The sequence below is a fragment of the Pan troglodytes genome, chromosome 3 (assembly GCF_028858775.2).
Source record: "Pan troglodytes isolate AG18354 chromosome 3, NHGRI_mPanTro3-v2.0_pri, whole genome shotgun sequence".
Classification (NCBI taxonomy): domain Eukaryota; kingdom Metazoa; phylum Chordata; class Mammalia; order Primates; family Hominidae; genus Pan; species Pan troglodytes.
Genome location: NC_072401.2, coordinates 37,534,156 through 37,551,384, shown reverse-complemented (window position 1 = coordinate 37,551,384; position 17,229 = coordinate 37,534,156). Strand labels below are relative to the sequence as shown.

The following is a 17,229-nucleotide window of genomic DNA, read 5'->3' as shown; positions in this document are numbered from 1 at the left end:
TTCAGGGGAAGTGGGAGGTCCCATCTGCTCAAACACATGACAGGGAACTCAATTAGGTCGTGAGGAAGTGGGGCAAAGGGAAGCCTGGAATTAGGCAGAGGGTGGAAGGAATTGAGTCAGAAGTTCAAGAGTTTGGCACACGATATAAAAAGCTTGTTAATTGTCCAGGCACAATTCTAGGCACTGGAGATACAGAGATGAACATGAACCTCATGTTTTTAGTGAAGCAGACAAAAAATAAACAGCTTCAATAAATAGATGATTAAGATAATTTAGATATTAATAAGAACTATAATTTTAACAAGAGGGATGGTAGAAGGAGTTTTTCTCTTTTTTGGGGGGGAGAGTGTCCAATTTAGGGAGGGTGGTCAGGAAAGTCTCTCTGAGAAAGTGGCAGTTGAGCTGAGACCTCAATGATGAAAAGGGTTCAGTCATGCTGTGATTTGAGGGAAGAATATTTGAGGCAGAGAAAAGACCAAGTGAAGGAGCCCTGAATTTGGGACAAGCTTGCCCATGTTGCAGGGTCTGTAGGACTAAGAATCAACTAATGGGGGAAAGGATGGTCTTAGATGCCTTGAAGGGAATCAAGGTGGGGACCGATTCTTGTAATTTCCCACAGGCTCTGGTAGGGTGTTTAGGCAGTGATCAGAGAGATTTAGGCCCAGAAACTGCGTTATCAACTTTATGTTATGAAAAGCAGGGTCCGGCTTGTGTGCGGCAATGAACTGTTGGCAGGCAATAGTGGAATCAGAGAGACTCCAGGCAGATTGATGGCTTAGACTAGAGCTGTTGAGTAATTTGCTCAAAGATAGTCAGCTAATAAATCAAGAACAAGTGGCAGAGGGTCAGTAAGAGTAGAGGAGTTAAAGAGAAATGCACTATTCCCTTTTGACCCTGTTATTCTCCCTGACCTAGATTGTCAGCCAATATTCTGAATCAGCCAGTATTCCAGCACTCCGGCCCTGCAGAGAAATCAAGGGAGTAGACATTTACCATTTTTTTCAGCAGTCTGGGACCTTTGAACATGCCTATTTTGGGAGTTCTCTATTTTAAATGTCTGTATATCCCAATGAACGATGTTAGAATCTAACTTTTATAGCCTTTTTGCAGTATTAGCATAAGCATGTGATCTAGGTACTTTCAACCAGAGATGCTAACAAGTAATTCATAGATTTAGAAGGGAACGATGGGAAGAAGCAAGTGCAGAGAGAAACCCACTGTGGCAAGGACAGCTATAGAGATATGTGGCTTCCAGAAGCAGTGGAGGAGGCGGCTTTGCAGGTGTGTCCAGGGCTCGGTATTGCCGATGCCAGATACAGTGTGGGGCTTCTGTTGGAGACATGTTCCTGGGTACAGCGGACATTGTATTTGGCCACAAAACCTCCAAGCCTGGTTCTCCATCCTTCCAGAGATGATAAAATCTATCTAGTGTCCTCAATACATTTATTTTCTGCTTAAACCGATTGGTTCTTTTTGTTGACTTCTTCAGAACCATGGCTGATACCTCCATTTTCTGATGGAATGCAGTTGCAGGGTTGAAGTCAGAGGTGAGAGAATCCTAAGTAAATTTAAAGGCTATGGTTTCAGAAGACTCTCCCTTGCCCAGGCTTGCCTGCAGGTTCTACAAAATTTCCTTCTTTTCATTATAAACTAGAACCTGAGAGCTTATTAACATGTCTAATGTGCTTCTTATAGGAAAAGGCAAAGTGAAATTTGTCAGTGGGCTACAACTGGGCTGACATACCCTGCCTGTTACTAAAAGTGATTTTTCTTCAAGTGGATAGGGCAAAGTGAAACCCAAGAGCCATTATTTGCAAAGCACCGAGTGAATTCAGAAGCCAAGTACTGAGTGAACACAACCATTTGCAAAATAATTTCTTTCACAGAAAGAATTCATTTCACAGAAATTATTTTGCAAATGGTTGTGTTCACTCAGAACTTGGCTTCTAACTGATGTTACCAGAGAATGTGAAGTTTCTGACTCATCAGCAATATTTGTAGGCACTTGTCCCACTACAATTGGAAATCACAAAAATGACTGAAAAAAAACACCCTTCCAACTAACTCTTATGAGGACTTCCTGCAAATAATAAGAATTTAAAATATGACACATGCTCCCAGTTCCCAGGGTTCAGAATAGCTGCCCACTTATAAATTATAAGGAAGAGAGAAGAAAATTGAGAAAAACTTTCAACAGGATTTAAGAATATGTCTTGTAATGTTAATTTTAATTGTTCATTTTTCCAAAATACATGTCTCTCAAGTTAAAACTGAAAATGTACCATAAATCTGAATCTCAAATGCAGTTCTCTGTTTTTAGGGGGTTGTTTTCTTCTTGGAGTCTAAGTTCATTCCTGATGATGAGCTAAGGGCTCAGGACACAGATTCCCTCAGGCCACAAAAAGAGAAAGGAAATGCATTTCACTGACCACCATTAGCCAAAATCTTCCTCTCTGGTGCTATGTCTTTTTTTAATTAAAAATGTTTTTTTCTGGTGCTATTTCTAAGAAGTAGTATATACTGTAGTAAAAATGACCTGCTTAAAGTCTTTCAGAAATTGATGTCTATTTATTGCTGACAAGTATTTAGTTATATGTCTGGCTCTATAATTATATTGTGAACAAGACTGAAGTCTCATCATTTTGTCTTCACTTTTCTAGTTCTTCTACCTCAGTTGTCCGCAGTGCTGTGCTGTGGGCACTGGCTTTGGTGACTCAACTGTCACTAGGATCAAACTTGTGATACCATCTTCCTAGGAGGAAAGGGCAAGGAGAAGGAAGATGCTTTGTATGCATGTGAACACCTCAATGTTGGATCCTCCATATATTTTCAAAGTGTACGTTTTCTCCATTTATGATATTCTTCCCAATGGATTCACTTATTTATTAATTGATTATTAATTAATTGATTCTAGAGAGGCTGTCAAAATGCTCTGGAGGCTTGCTTCATGGATTAGTAAAGGCTTTGCAAAGGCAATGCCTTTGAGAAAAGCCTTGAAGGGCAAGAAAAACTTCAAGGGAAGGAGATGGCCATTCTTGGATGAGCAAAGGTAAGGAAGTAGAAACATCAGTGGATTGTTGTGAACTTTAGATGTATGAGGTTTGTATTAGATATATGGCAAAATGTAGGAAAGGTGGATGGGACCAATCACAGCTGCCATGTGTTCACTAAGGCCTCCCACAGACTAGGTATTCCATGAATCATGCTTTGCATAGGGGTTTGGACTTCGTTGCGAGGACAAGGAGGAGTCATTGAAAGTTACATTAAAAACATTTTTGGTGCTTCATTTAACATGGACAATATTCTAGGTATTTTTTTCCCTCTTTACAAACTCTATTTTCACCTTCACTACCTTTCTTACCCCACCTTTTCAAACACTGTCATTACATCTGAATCTGTAATCTGCCTTTTAGTGAAGTTTGGCTTTGCATCTATAATTCCCTTAGAACTGTGTGCTGCCATTTACTTTTGTTGATATATTGCTATTCCAAGATATTCTTGATCAAAAGATCATTTGCATGCAACCTCAGCATCATGCAATATACTTATGTAACAAACCTGCACATGTACCCCCTGAATCTAAAATACACGTTGACATTATAAAAGAAAAGAAAAAGATGGCGAGCTCCTTGAAGATGAGTTCAGGAGAAATTCTTCAGGTTACCTCTACGCAGTGAATATACTCTAATGTTTTTGACAAATGTCTTGGCTTACTTATCTGGACCCTTTTAGCTCAGAAAGATAGGACAGTGGGAAGTAGAACATAATTTCACTATCTGCTCTATGGCCAATCAGATAAGACATGCAAAGATAAGAATACTCAATGTGGCTTGGAGTGCTGATCACATGGTATAACCTAGAGTGCTATAAATTTTAGTTGAAATTTAGATAGGGTTTGATGGCAGATAAACTTCACGAACACAATTTATTCTTGGACCCATTTCCCCACTAATCTTCACTTCTATTCCACAAGCAGATCTTTCCAAACTAACAGCAGCTCAGTGTGGAACTGATCAGCATAGGTGTGGACTGAGTTACCTATTGCAGGGATTTATGTTATTAACATTGCTTCAGGTGTCAAATACTAAAATCATTTCTCAAGCTACTTTGGTCAGAATTTTCTTATCCCAAGTTAAATTGGTGCACAAAATTTGAATATACAATTCTTAAGAGTTACAAAATAGAGGCATGATCATCGACTTTATCTTGTCATTTGAAACAAGATTGAAACTGATAAAAATCAGGTCGTTAAAAATAATAATATTTATATGGAACTTTCCAATTTACTAAGAACTTTTATATATAGTTTTATTTTGTATTTTGTAATTACTCTGGTTGATTACATCAATTTCACAGCACAGGTGAAGAAATAGGCTCAGAGAGGTTAAGTGCCTTACCTGAGGTGACCCAGCTTATTCTTATTTTGGGCACAACTAGGACTCAATCCCAGGTCTATGTATTCTGTATCTCTGTGTTTGTCAACCTGTAGTTTGTTTCATCAGTGTTAAGTTATTCATTTAGGCAACATGATAGGCTAATTTACATTATAAATAGATTTTGGTTTTTCTGCTTTGTGAAAGTTAGTACTATGTACAGGAAAAGAAAAGTCATGAAAGATAAAATATGGAAGGAAGGATGGATGAAAGAAGGAAGAAAGGGAACAACTTACAAAACAGATGGTGCCTTTTAAAGAGGAAGTGATTGTCTAGTCCCTCCCATTTGACTTCACAGTGTGACAGCGACCACTCCCAAGCCATTCTCACTTCACATAGATCAACTAAATAGAGAAGCTGATGCATTTCATCCACAGGCCAATATATTGAAAACCATCAGTGTTGTTTGCTTTGATTGTGTTGTTTTGTAGAGATGAGAGACAGTGATCGGTGAAATGAGAAGTTAATTGAAGTGGTTCTAGTACTATCCTTCTATTAAGCATAGATCCCAGAAGGACTCTCAGAGACCTCCCATGAGATAGCTGGCAGGGTGTCTGGGAGAGTATTCCACGTGGTGTGTACAGACCTATGAGTCTCCTGTTCCCTTTTAGCATTTATTGTATACCTGTGTGAAAACAAATCTAGTCATTTTTACAGATACACCAAAAAAAAAAAAAAAACCCACCTTTTTTTTTTTCTGAATGAAAGAAAAGATATGGAGCTAAATATGAGGCACTTAGTACCAATATACTGCCCGCTTTGGGATGTTAGAGGTCAGGCAGCCTGGGCACCGATCCCTGCTCTGCCTCTAACTAGCTTGGTGATCTGAATAACCGACTTAACTTCTAATTTTGCTTCCACAACTGAAAAATGAGAGTGACACTCTTTCATTAAACTAAGTACAGTAAATCAGGATTTGAAAGGATGATCAGAGAGTGCTACATATCTTTGCTCTGACCTCACATGAAGCCAAAATAGAAATGTGGATGAACTGGCACAAAGGAATAAGAAATGGAAATAACTCACACTGGGAATGTGGGTCAGAAAGAACCTCTGGCCTCTTAGATAATAATTTTCTGAGCTTCAGCTTCCTCATTTATGTAATGAAGACATGGGACTAGATAGCCTTTAACAGTGATTCCAGTTTTTCTTTTCAAAGTTAGACTTTATGGCATTAGCATTCCACTGGATTTGTGTACAATGGCAATCTCCTAGAAACCCTACAAAGCTGTGATCTAACATGATAGGTTTTGGAAACATATACAGGGAGATAAATTTTTTCCTGTGTGCCTATATATATATATATATATATATATATATATATATATACACACACACATGAATGGGTTTATTTGCCTTTTAGCCTTTTTCATGTATATAAGTGATAAAAACACAAATTTTAGTCTTCACATAAAATGTTTGCCAGACATGTATTGTTTGGATAATTTAGTGCCCCATGACCCTGAGGTTATTAGCATAACTGAGAATTTGTGTTTGATTGCATTTTTTACAAGCACTTTAGGTTAGTATCTAGTTACATCTTCACTATTGTATGCCTATGATGTATAGATAAACTGCACTGATATTATATGCTTTTTCTCAAGACAATTTCAAAAGAAATTGCCCATGACAAGATAACATGTTTATTACAGAGTTTTATCCTATTTATCAGAGAGAGAAGGCATTCTATTTTTGGTAGTGAGCATCCCTCCCTTCCTCCGCTGCCAGAGACAAGAAAATGATTAATGAGTGAGTTCCACATTCCTGTCAGCAGGAATCCAGTCCATGTGTGGGGGAAGCCTAAATAATTGAAGGGAAGAGGTAACAGTGATAACATTAGTTATAACTAGTCAGAGAAGCTTTATTTCTGGGCATTATGCCCAATTTAAAGGATCGTTTACACATTTCAGAGTGTGGTTTGCTTTGCTAATTGGTAAGCAAATCTTACCAGTCACAATCACAGCTCAGGGCTCCCAGAAAGGTTAGAGAGGGAGGATGGAAAGAATTGCACATTCTCCTTATTCCTAAAAACTTCTGGGATAACAGTTGCAATAGAGGTTTTACCTAATGGGAGACCAACTACCACCACGTCCCAGATGGACACTCTATCTCATTTATCGGCTCTGGAGTGGAGAGTCACTTGAATCACAATAAAAACTATTGAATAGTTCCATATTTTGTGTTTATGTGGGATTCATTCACATCCGTTTTCCCTCTTTTTATAACAGATAAGAATATATTGAGTGGTTAGTGGAATTGGGGCAGTGGAGAAGACATATCTGAGAAAAAAAAAGCACTTCACTAACTGACTAAAGCACTTTAACAGAGCCTATTTATGCAATTGTATGAAACTGAAAACAGATTGACCTACAGCCTCAAAAGGAAAGGGGGCAAATTAATCTGTGCAAAGGCAGCATGAGAGGGAGAGGCAGAGTTATAACATCTAACAGTTGGGAGATGGGCATTGGACAACTTGAGATGAAGGATCTGCCTTACAACAGCCTGAATGTGGTCCTGTCTCCAGATTTTGGGTCTCGTCACCTACTTGGACATGTAGATAATAACCTTGCCTTTAACAGTAACTTGACATATGAAAGAGATAACTTGTACCCATTAACACACATACATACATTAACAACAACATAAGGAGATGTTGTGAGGATGTAAAAGTGGTTGGTGCCGGATTAAAGAAAGATGAAACCAAATGATACTATGTAAAGCAAAACCAACACCACCCAGGACACAACAATACATTACTGGCTGAATATCAAGGGAGTATGATACCATAAAAATCAGCAAAATAATGGTGGCTTCTTTGGAAAAACATCTTTGAATAGTAGCCCTCAGTCTCATACCATCTTTTAAGGAGGAATTATTTAGAGGCTTTTGTAATTTTTGTAATCTAAAATTTACATGCTGGGTGTAACAATTTTAGTGAAAAATAGTCACCCTCTTTATAATAGATACCTAAAAATAGAAACTTTGCAAGAGGTTAATAATTCTAGAATATTTCATTAAAATCAAATTCGAATGTAACATTGAATTGCACTGAAGATTAAAACATAAAATAAATAAATTCAGTGAGTTAACAAAATGTAAAAAGTTGCTTTAAGATTGAGAATATTAACAAGGAGTCTGGCTTTTCAGTTTGAAAACCTAGAACTCATTTTAAGGTGCAAGAATCAATGTATTTGAGAAGGGAATACATTTTAGGTTTATTTCTTTATGTTTTATATCCTGTGTTACAATATTTTAAAAAACTCAAACCAACACAAAAGAAGCAGCTTGTAAAATGTTACACATACTGAGTGGTTTGGAAAGAACTCGCTTTTATTTTTGTTGCATCGTGTGAAGCAGGTATACTAATAACCAGTCCCAAGGGAGGACTCCCACTGTGTAAAGGATAGCAAAGATCATCACTATGCCAACTACCAGGAATAGGAGTTTCAACACATCCACCCACTGCATCCTGGCTACAGTTTTACCAATTGCCTTAGTCTGGTGAGACAGAATACACTCACATGTGACAAGTTACATGAAGCAGATTTATTACTTACAGAGAGGCAGCAAGGGACAAAAGAAACCTAGGGTCCATTATAAGCCAGTCTTTCAAGCTTCACGAAAGCTGCCAGAGGTGGATGGCATCTTGCCTTTATGTGCCCCATCTGTAGGACACCTGAGGGCCTCCAAAAGACAGCCCGCCCCAGGTTACATGCCTCAGGGGCAACAGGACTCAATGAATAAACTCGGCAGGACACACCATTCCCAAGGAAGGAAGGAACAAAGCTTGGGCTGTTTCTGGCTGTTTGTTCCTCCCTAACTCAAGATGTTACATTCTCCAGGAGGCACAGGAACAAGGCTTGGGCTGTTGCAGGCAGCTCCTCTGTATCTCAGGATGTTTCATTTCCAGCACCTTCTACAGTTGTTCTGAGAACTAGAGGCAAGATGAAGAAAGGGGAGAAACTGGGTTGGCCAAAGCTATCTAGAGACCACTCAGTACAATGTAGAAGGAGATTTTAAAGTCCTGATTCAGCTTAAATACACAGAAGTTAATATTTATAAATGTAAGATTTAAATGAAAAAAATTAATTTAGCCCATGACCTCCCATTTTTGTCTGTTACTAGTATATTTCAAGTCAAAATATTTTTAGGTGTTCTCACTTTAGTTACTTGTTGCAGACCTAGCTGAAAACCATAATTAATATATCTAAAACTATGTGGTCCATCTCTAGGACCAAGCCAACCAGTATATCCCCAAATGGAGGGCAACTCTCTGCCCAGCCAATGGATCAGAGATGTCCTCCTAGAACAGAACTTTGGAAACATGCTTTACCTTTCCTGTTTGAGGACTATTTAACTTTAACCTACCCATAAAATTCTGAAGCAAGAAAATCTCCTTTGATTTGAAGCAAACAGTCTTCAAGGTGGAAACTGGTAGTTAAGGTACAAAGCAAGCATATAATTTGTTCTCTGTAGTTGGGTTCCTTCAACTTTAACTGGATATCCAGGTCAAGGTTTTCCTCAAATCCTGAGTTCCTGTTCTTTTTGTGATAAGCTTCAGAGGTCAACCCTCAAGTTTGATCAACATTGCTCTGTATATTGTCATTAGAACTTAACTTAGGGTTCTATTATATCCTGAAGTCAACCCAACACCTCTTTTCGCAATTATTTTTCCTTAGGCCTTACGAGCTAATTGTGTATCTTCTCTGCTCTTAAAGTAGTTGTGAACAAAGCAGGCTCTTAAAGGGATATACCTGTATCCAAGTCTGTCTCCATCACTTATAGTTGTAGGACTTTGGGAAAATTTATTTGTGTTTGAGATTCCTCATTGCTAGGGTAACTTACTAGCAATAACTTCCTTATTGCTAGTGTAACTTACAATGAGATTCCTCATTGTAAGTGTGAAGTAATACAACCACTTTGAAAAACAATTTGATATTGTCTTGTAAAGCTGTTGAATATTTGCATTCTCTATAACCCATCAGTTGCTTACCTATGTATACAAAGAGACACACATGAGAATCTTTATAAGTTTCACTTATGTGTGGATAACATGCTTTGGGATTTAAGATGGGCAAATATTTAGTATGTCTTCTAGCATCTCGTCTCCTAATCCTAAATACCCATGGCAGACATCACTAATAAATTCTAGAAGTCTTTCCTGCTGGGTCCAGGCTTAGCCTCACAATTTTTTTCAGCTTAGTCCTGCAGGCAGACACCACCAATCAACTGGAATCTTGAAAAGATACTTTTCTGCCTTCTTGGCCTCAGGACAGTTGGGTGAATTGGTATGAAGTGTATTTGGCAGTTTACTTAAGATGGTTTTGAATGTAGGTAATAATAAACATAATTTCAAAGGCTTATTTCCTCCCTCTTTTTGTATTATTTTATCCTCAAAGACAGGATAATTTCACTAGCACTACTTGCTAGTGGTATTTTTCTCTAGCCTTTTGGAGCTAAGTTATATAATGATTTTAGAATGACAAATTGTGTTCCCATCTCTTAATATTTTTAACTTCTTGTCAATGTGCTCAGATTTATTTTGCTTTTATAATTCATATTGATTCATTACATAATGCTGCTAATTTTCAGCTGTCATTCAATTATTTTATGACATTTTCTTTTTAGATTATCAATACTACTTTCCTACAAATTGCTTTTTGCCTCCTTTGTATATAGCAACCAATGAAAAACAAAAGTCTCATAGAATACAGGGAGGGGTTATATTCACATCCTATAGATCTACTCATGATTTCCAAAATGAGACGAGAAATTGCCAAATCCATAAATTTCTTCTCCCCAAATCTTGATACATTATCCTGAACCAAAGCATATATTGCAGTTCTTTCCCATAAGTAAGTTTAGAAGGAGAAGCACTGAGTCACCAAGCAATAATTTTAAATGGTTAGGGCAAGGGGACAAGAAAAAAATATGGTTTCACATATAAAATGAGAATTCTTAATGTTTCCTGTGGCTGATGGGCTAGGCTTTTTATTTTTGGGGTTTAAGAGACCCTGGTTAATAAGAGATTACTATAGAAACAGTGTAGGTGGCAGAGTGTCAATTTAGTTGAAAGATCCTTTCCTGAAGAAGGAAAGAAAATCCCCAAATCTTTAGACTGACTTTGTCACCGAAGCAAAGTTTCTCAACAGATTTTCTTTCAATTAGAAGCAAGTTTAATACTTGGGAGACCAAGTGGGTTAAACTGATGTTCTTGGAGGCAGAGGCCGTCTACATTTCATCTCCACAATAATTCACAGGCTGTGTTTGTTTCCAGGATGGTCTGGATCCAAGCTCTGACTGAACTGGATGAACTAAGGCAGCAGGTGAAGATGCCAATTAGAAGACCCTTCCTTGGAGATGCCTGCCCTTGCTTTTAGGAATCTGCTCTAGACTCCTCAACGCTGTTTCTTTTTAAAGTTGTATAGAGTATTTGACAATGAGGTTCACACACTTTGAGAAGTTCTCTAGTACTTCTAGAAGCTGGGGGAAGAAGGAAAGCAGACTTAATTCCAGGGGACATTGCACAAGATTCTCAGAACTGTAGAGCTCAAGGGTTCTGGAAAACAAACTTCTTCTGGAATTAAAAAATTTGGAACAACATTTGAAATATTTGTAAAGATGGCAAGTTTTTCTTATCTTTTGATACTCATGCTAGTAGATCTGATCACACTTAATTTTAATAATGCTATGCTATTATAAATGTATAAAGGAATTCAAGGCATATGCTGGTGAGAAACTATAAGAGGAAGTAGCAATAACTTCATTTTACAAATGCTGAAATTGAAGCAAGTAAATTTTAATCATTATTCCAAAGTTAACACAACAGTGTAGGATCATAACCCAGGATTCCTGACTGTCAGATTCCTGGCTTACCTAACTGGATACCTGGTGTCATATCTCTCATAATCTTCTCTTTCTCTCTCTTAGTCTCTCTTTCTTCACACCTTTTTTCCCCCAACTCCTGTAAGAGACAGGTTTGCATCATGGCTAAGAGCATGGACCTTGGGATGAGAAATACTGGCTCTTCCACTCTCTAGCAGTGTGCCTAAAGGTACCGTTTTTGATATTCTCTTGTTTCATGTTCCTCATCTATAAGAAGGGGCTGCTAATGGTACCTATTTTATATGGCTATTGTTGAAAACTAAATAGGCTGTTACAGGTAAACTGTCTTGCCCAGAAGAAGGCCCTCAATACATGTTACATATTATCTATTCCCATAGCCTTTTCTATGAAGACTTCCTTGCTTTTCTTTCTCCTGCCCTCTTTTTATCCACAGTTACTATCAACTCTCTAACCTGTGTTTGTTCCCATTAGGTACCCCTCTTTCTGGATCTCCCCTGCAGAATTTTACCATAACCTGTGGTCTGTACTTGTTTGCCAATGAGCAGACAACTTCAGACAGAGAAGCTACAGGACAGATTGTGATGATAACGAGATCCCCTAGAGCTCGAAGAGGAAGTGTTGGAAAGGACAGGATTGGAGGCAAGAAGGTTAGTAAAGAGGCAATGACAGCTGTGTGACAAGGGCCAGCTCTGGGAGAATGGCAGTGGGGATGGAGAACAGGACAACAGGAAAGGAGCAAAATGAGGAGGCAGAATCTACAGAATCTGGTTATCAAGGGTAGGAGAGAGGAAGAAGTCGAGGATGATGTCTGGGTTTCTGACTTAGTTGGGCCTGGACATAGAGATCTGAAGGTCAAAACTGTAGTGGGAACAATTGCAGGTAAGGGAATAGGGGAGACTGCCCAGGGGCAGTGGTGTGCAGAGGAATAAGATAAGAGGACCAAGGCAGATTTCTGAGAAGTTTCAACACTTAAGAGTTGGGCAGAGCAAGAACAGCATAAAGAAACTTGGAGGAGGAAAAGACTAAAGCAGAGAACATGAGGTGAGATAGAGTAAGACCTGAGAGAGACCGCGCTACAGAACTATAAGTTGTACTTTATTAAGGAGTTAGGTTTTACAAGGGTGTTAAGAAAACAAGAAATAAATATTCATTAAACATTTGCCGAGGCCCTAAATTTCTAAGCTTAGAAGTTCCCCCACCCCACCAATCACATTAGAATAGACAGCTTCATAGAAACATAAAGCTAAACATTTAAATATCAAATAAAGCAATCAAAACAAAAAGGCTAATATCAGATTGAGGATAAATGTTTGCGAATGTTTATGGTCAGGAAAATATCATCTTTAGAAAAAGAGCTTTTGCAAATTGTTAAGGAAAAATCGCTAAGAATGGGACAGATCAATAAGTAAAAAACTTGGGATAATTCACAAAGGGGCAAATATAACAAATAAGTCCATGGGGAAAAGTTTACTGTCGCTAATAGCAAAGGCATCTATTTTAGAACAAAGAGGCACTACTTTCCTTTTAGTAGTTAGCAAAGAAATTCTTAAATAATAATATAACAATTCTAGCAAGTATTTGGTTGAACTAGTATTCCTAAGGATTGTTGGCACTCTATACTGGTATATACTTTTGGGAAAAATATTTGTTAGAATGAATCCGGAACCACAAATTGTTCTTGTACACAGTTTTGCTAATGTCTCCTGAAAATTCAAATGATAGCACGTGTATAAATATTTTTGTTAAATCACAGAATTATAAAAATTAGAATTTACCAACAAGACTGTTGCTAAATAACATACAGTGTGGCCTATTATAAGGCTACTATAAAAAAAAGGTTACAAATATTATATAAAAACCTCTTAAAATGGTGATATAGTATTTGTGAATTAAAAACAGGATATATAACTATATGTATGCTGAATATAGCTACATAGACTATTAATATTACAAAACTAGAAAGAGTTATACTAACATGTTGACAATGGTTGTCTTCTTGTGGTTGGGCTGAGCATAATATTTCTTCTGTTTTCTATCATTCTGGCTCTCTTGTTAGATTGCCTATATAATTAAAATAAATATAATCACTGAATAGTTATTGGGCCTTTATTTATTTTTCTCATTTTCAGGCCAAATAAGACCAGTTTTTTTTTCCATTTTTGATGAGATATGTTTTCCTATCATTAAAACTGTCTTGGTGATCATTATCTGAAGGTTAAATACAATCAATTTGATATTACTATTTATTATCAAATGACAGATTTCTTTAAAAGGTGACCCACTGATGATGATGACAATGATGGTGATGTTGATGATACTTATGATTATAATGATGATACAACAAACTTAGGTGAAAGTTTTAAAGTTTCAAAGCTTTTTTTTGCTTATCTAATTTGATCCTTGATATAATTTTATGAGATTCACCAAACTGCTATCATTATGTATAGTGATGTGTTATTATTTATTCACTGTGTGCCTTTGGGCAAGCTAACCTCTGGATATACCACCATCTTCATCTAAAAATTAAAATAATAGTACATGCTTCAGTGATAAAATTAAGGTAAAGCACTAGGCATTGAGCCTGCAGATAGTAGGCACTCAGCATACATCAACTCCAATTCTCTGAATCAAAATACGGCCCTAATCAGGCAGTATCAGTCAGCCATGATGGATATAAACTGTGCTATTACAGCCTCAGATGGGAATGAGTGTTCAAATCTGGAGGCTTATTTTCAGAGTTCCTGGCCTGCCACCTTGTGTGTTCTCAGGGCTGCTCTTAGGAGTTTCGTGAAGTAGGTCAAGATGATCCACCATTGGGGAAAAAACTTTTCAAAGTTTGCAGAAATGTCAACCAAAAGCATTGGCAGATCCATTCTCTAAGTTAAGTTTTCCATCCTTTATTTTCCTTAAACCTTTGGCATTGGCTGTCTCTTGTCTATGCTGACATAATATGATATCCAATTTAGCACACCATTTTGTTTTTGGTATTTTGGATTTATGAAACAATATTTGACAGTCTTCCTCAAAGAGGTCTCTGGCTCCTGGGTGCTCTGCCTCCTAACCATGTGTGAAAACTATAGGTTTAGGTCAGTGTATTTGGAATGTGCAATATGTCTTAAGAAAGACTAAAGTTTTACAGCTGTGAAGATTACTTTCAAATACAAAATGTTGGACAGAGACATGGAAATACCTCTCGTTTAAAAATATATATACATCGGCAGCTTTTTGATGATTAGAAAAATCAACATTGCATCCTGAAAACTATAAAGCACTGTGTATATATGTGTGTGTATGTGTATGTGTGTGTGTGTATGTTTATGTGTATGTGTGTGTGTGTGTGTGAGAGAGAGAGAGAGAGAGGAGAGAGAGAGAAAGAGAGAGAGAGAGATAGTTTGGATATTTGTCCCTGCCCAAATCTCATGTTGAATTGCAATCCCCAAGGCTGGAGGTGAGGCCTGGTAGGAGGTGTTTTGATTATGTGGTCAGATTCCCCATGGCTTGGTGCTGTCTTCCTAATAGTAAGTTCTTTCCAGATTAGGTCATTTAAAAGTGTGTGGCACCTCCACTGCCACCCCCTCTGTCTCCCTCTTGATCCTATTTTCATCAAGTGACATGCCTGCTCCCATTTCAACTTTGGCCAGAATAAAAGCTTCCTGAGGCCTCCCCAGAAACAGATGCTGGCACTATGCTTGCTTCCTGTGCACTTGCAGAACCATGAGCTAATTAAACCTCTTTTCTTATAAATTCCCACTCTGAAGTATTTCTTGATAGCAATGCAAGAACAGCCTAATACTGTATGTATATGTGCGTGTGTGTGTGTGTGTGTGTGTGTGTGTGTGTGTGTATGGCTTAGTTACACTTTTTTGCTGATGTATCTATTATCTTTTTTTAGCTTCTGCATGTATGTGTTCCATCTCTTTAACTGAATTATAAATCCACCAAACATAGGGATTATAGCTGCCACCCACTGGGGGAACCTAGATGGTGCTCAGCAGGTTCCTGCACAAGTGTAAGCACCTGGAGAGGTAAAATTTGGTTTATGTATTAGTCTGTCCTCACATTGCTATAAAGATACTACCAGAGACTGGATAATTTATAAAGGAAGGAGGTTTATTTGACTCACAGTTCTACATGGCTGAACTCACAGTTCTGCATGGCTCAGGAAACTTACAATCATGATGGGAGACTAGGGGGAAGCAAGGCACATCTTACATGGCAAGAAGGGAGAGACTGAGCAGGGGAAACTGCCAGTTATAAAACCATCACATCTCGTGAGAACTCACTCACTATCATAAGAACAGCATAAGGGAAACTGCTGTATGATCCAATCACCTCCCACCAGGTCCCTCTCTTGACAGATGGGGATTACAATTCCAGATGAGATTTGGGTAGGGACACAGAGCCAAACCATATCAGTTTACTCTCTTGGCTTTACCACCTTTTGACTGTGAGAACAAGGAAAAGTTACTCAAGTTATTTTGCCTGAGTCTCAGTTTCTTTATGTACAAAATAGATCTAATAATACTAAACAGAGTTTCTGTAAAATTAAATGAGAGAAGGGTACCTGTCAGAAGGGAGTCACTCAGTACATTGATTTCTTTTCTTTCTTACTTTATAGACATTTGATGGGAAAAATATCTAATAATGGATTTATTGTACCTGAATAAAATGTACCATGTATTCATTCTATTACAATGGCAATAACTTCTTAGCAAATGTTGCACTACTGAATTGCTGCTGATACACTGAGCCTATATTTAATGAATCACAGTAGAGTTTACCCTTTGGCTTCAACAAAATTAAAGGCCTTTTTATCTCAGAGGTCTAAAATCAGGTACATATGTGCCTTGTGATTAATAACACATGCTCATTAGCAAACTCAAAGCCCAACTTGAGGGCTTGCTGTAGGTATTATAGGTGAAAGCTCTTGAGTGCATTACAAATGCCATGAGTCATTTAGTTAATCCTTTCATTGATAATGCTAAATTATTCTACATAATGAGGCATCTGTTCAGAATAAGAATATGATTCTGACATGGTCTGGACAATTGACCAGCTCTTCATGTCTAGACAGGGGCTGTTAGAGGGCACTAACAGACAGTGAGCCAAAACTTCCCTGACATCTAATTTATCAAAAGTTATTTTTACATGACATAATTAAGTATTCAGTTTTCCTTTGTTGGGTGATGTATTTCCACTGGGATATCAGACTTCATCTTTTTCTCCTTTAAACACTTTAAGTCTGACTATTGACTTTGGATTATTTTATACCTGGTTCTTGGGTTGGCATAGTGTTGACTGAAAGGCCCCCTGTTCCCCAATTTTCCCTTCAGGTAAGTTTGAAATTACTGATATTCAAGGCAGGCCTTCAGATCAGTGTTTATGAAGTTGCTGATGTATGCCTGTTTTCATTCTCTTAAACTACCGTCATGGTAGTGTGGAGGTGGGGGGAGGGAGGAGAGTCCTGTTTATGACATTTTGAGACTGAGAATTCACATTTGACTATTTAAGTTTGACTTTCCAAAAGCCCCAATAAAGCCTTCCAGTATTATTATTTCTCCAGCCAGTTTTCTCTAATAGTTCTAGAATATGAAGTCCACTAGAACACAGGTCTCACAAAGGCAGGCATTTTTGTGTGTCTTTTGTTCATATGTGCAGAATAGTACCTGCCACATATTAGGTACTTGATGGATAATTGCTGAAGGAAAACGGTCTAAAAATGAGAGAGAGAGGGGAGGATTCTTTAACAGGCTGTTTATTCCATTCTTATTTATCACTGCCCCCTTGCACTTCCCTTTACCCAGGGAATAGAGTTTTTAAAGGTGCCAGAGAGGGCACAAGACGATTTCTTCTTGTTTGTGGCTTGAAGGATGGATCTCCCTCTGCAGACAGTATGGTGATGTTACGGTTTGGCTGTGTCCCCACCCAAATCTCATCTTGAATTCTCACA

The 17,229-nt window shown here is 37.9% G+C and overlaps 1 long non-coding RNA gene across 1 annotated transcript in view; it reads left to right on the top strand.

Annotated features, from left to right (window-relative positions):
* The window catches only part of LOC134809782 (uncharacterized), a 35,004-nt gene extending 21,686 nt beyond the window's left edge, over positions 1-13,318 (top strand). Inside the window, exons 2-4 of the long non-coding RNA XR_010156282.1 lie at positions 2,661-2,836; positions 2,915-3,049; positions 10,711-13,318. This is a non-coding gene — a long non-coding RNA (uncharacterized LOC134809782). The remainder of the gene's footprint in view (positions 1-2,660; positions 2,837-2,914; positions 3,050-10,710) is intronic.
* The last annotated feature ends 3,911 nt before the right edge of the window (positions 13,319-17,229 follow it).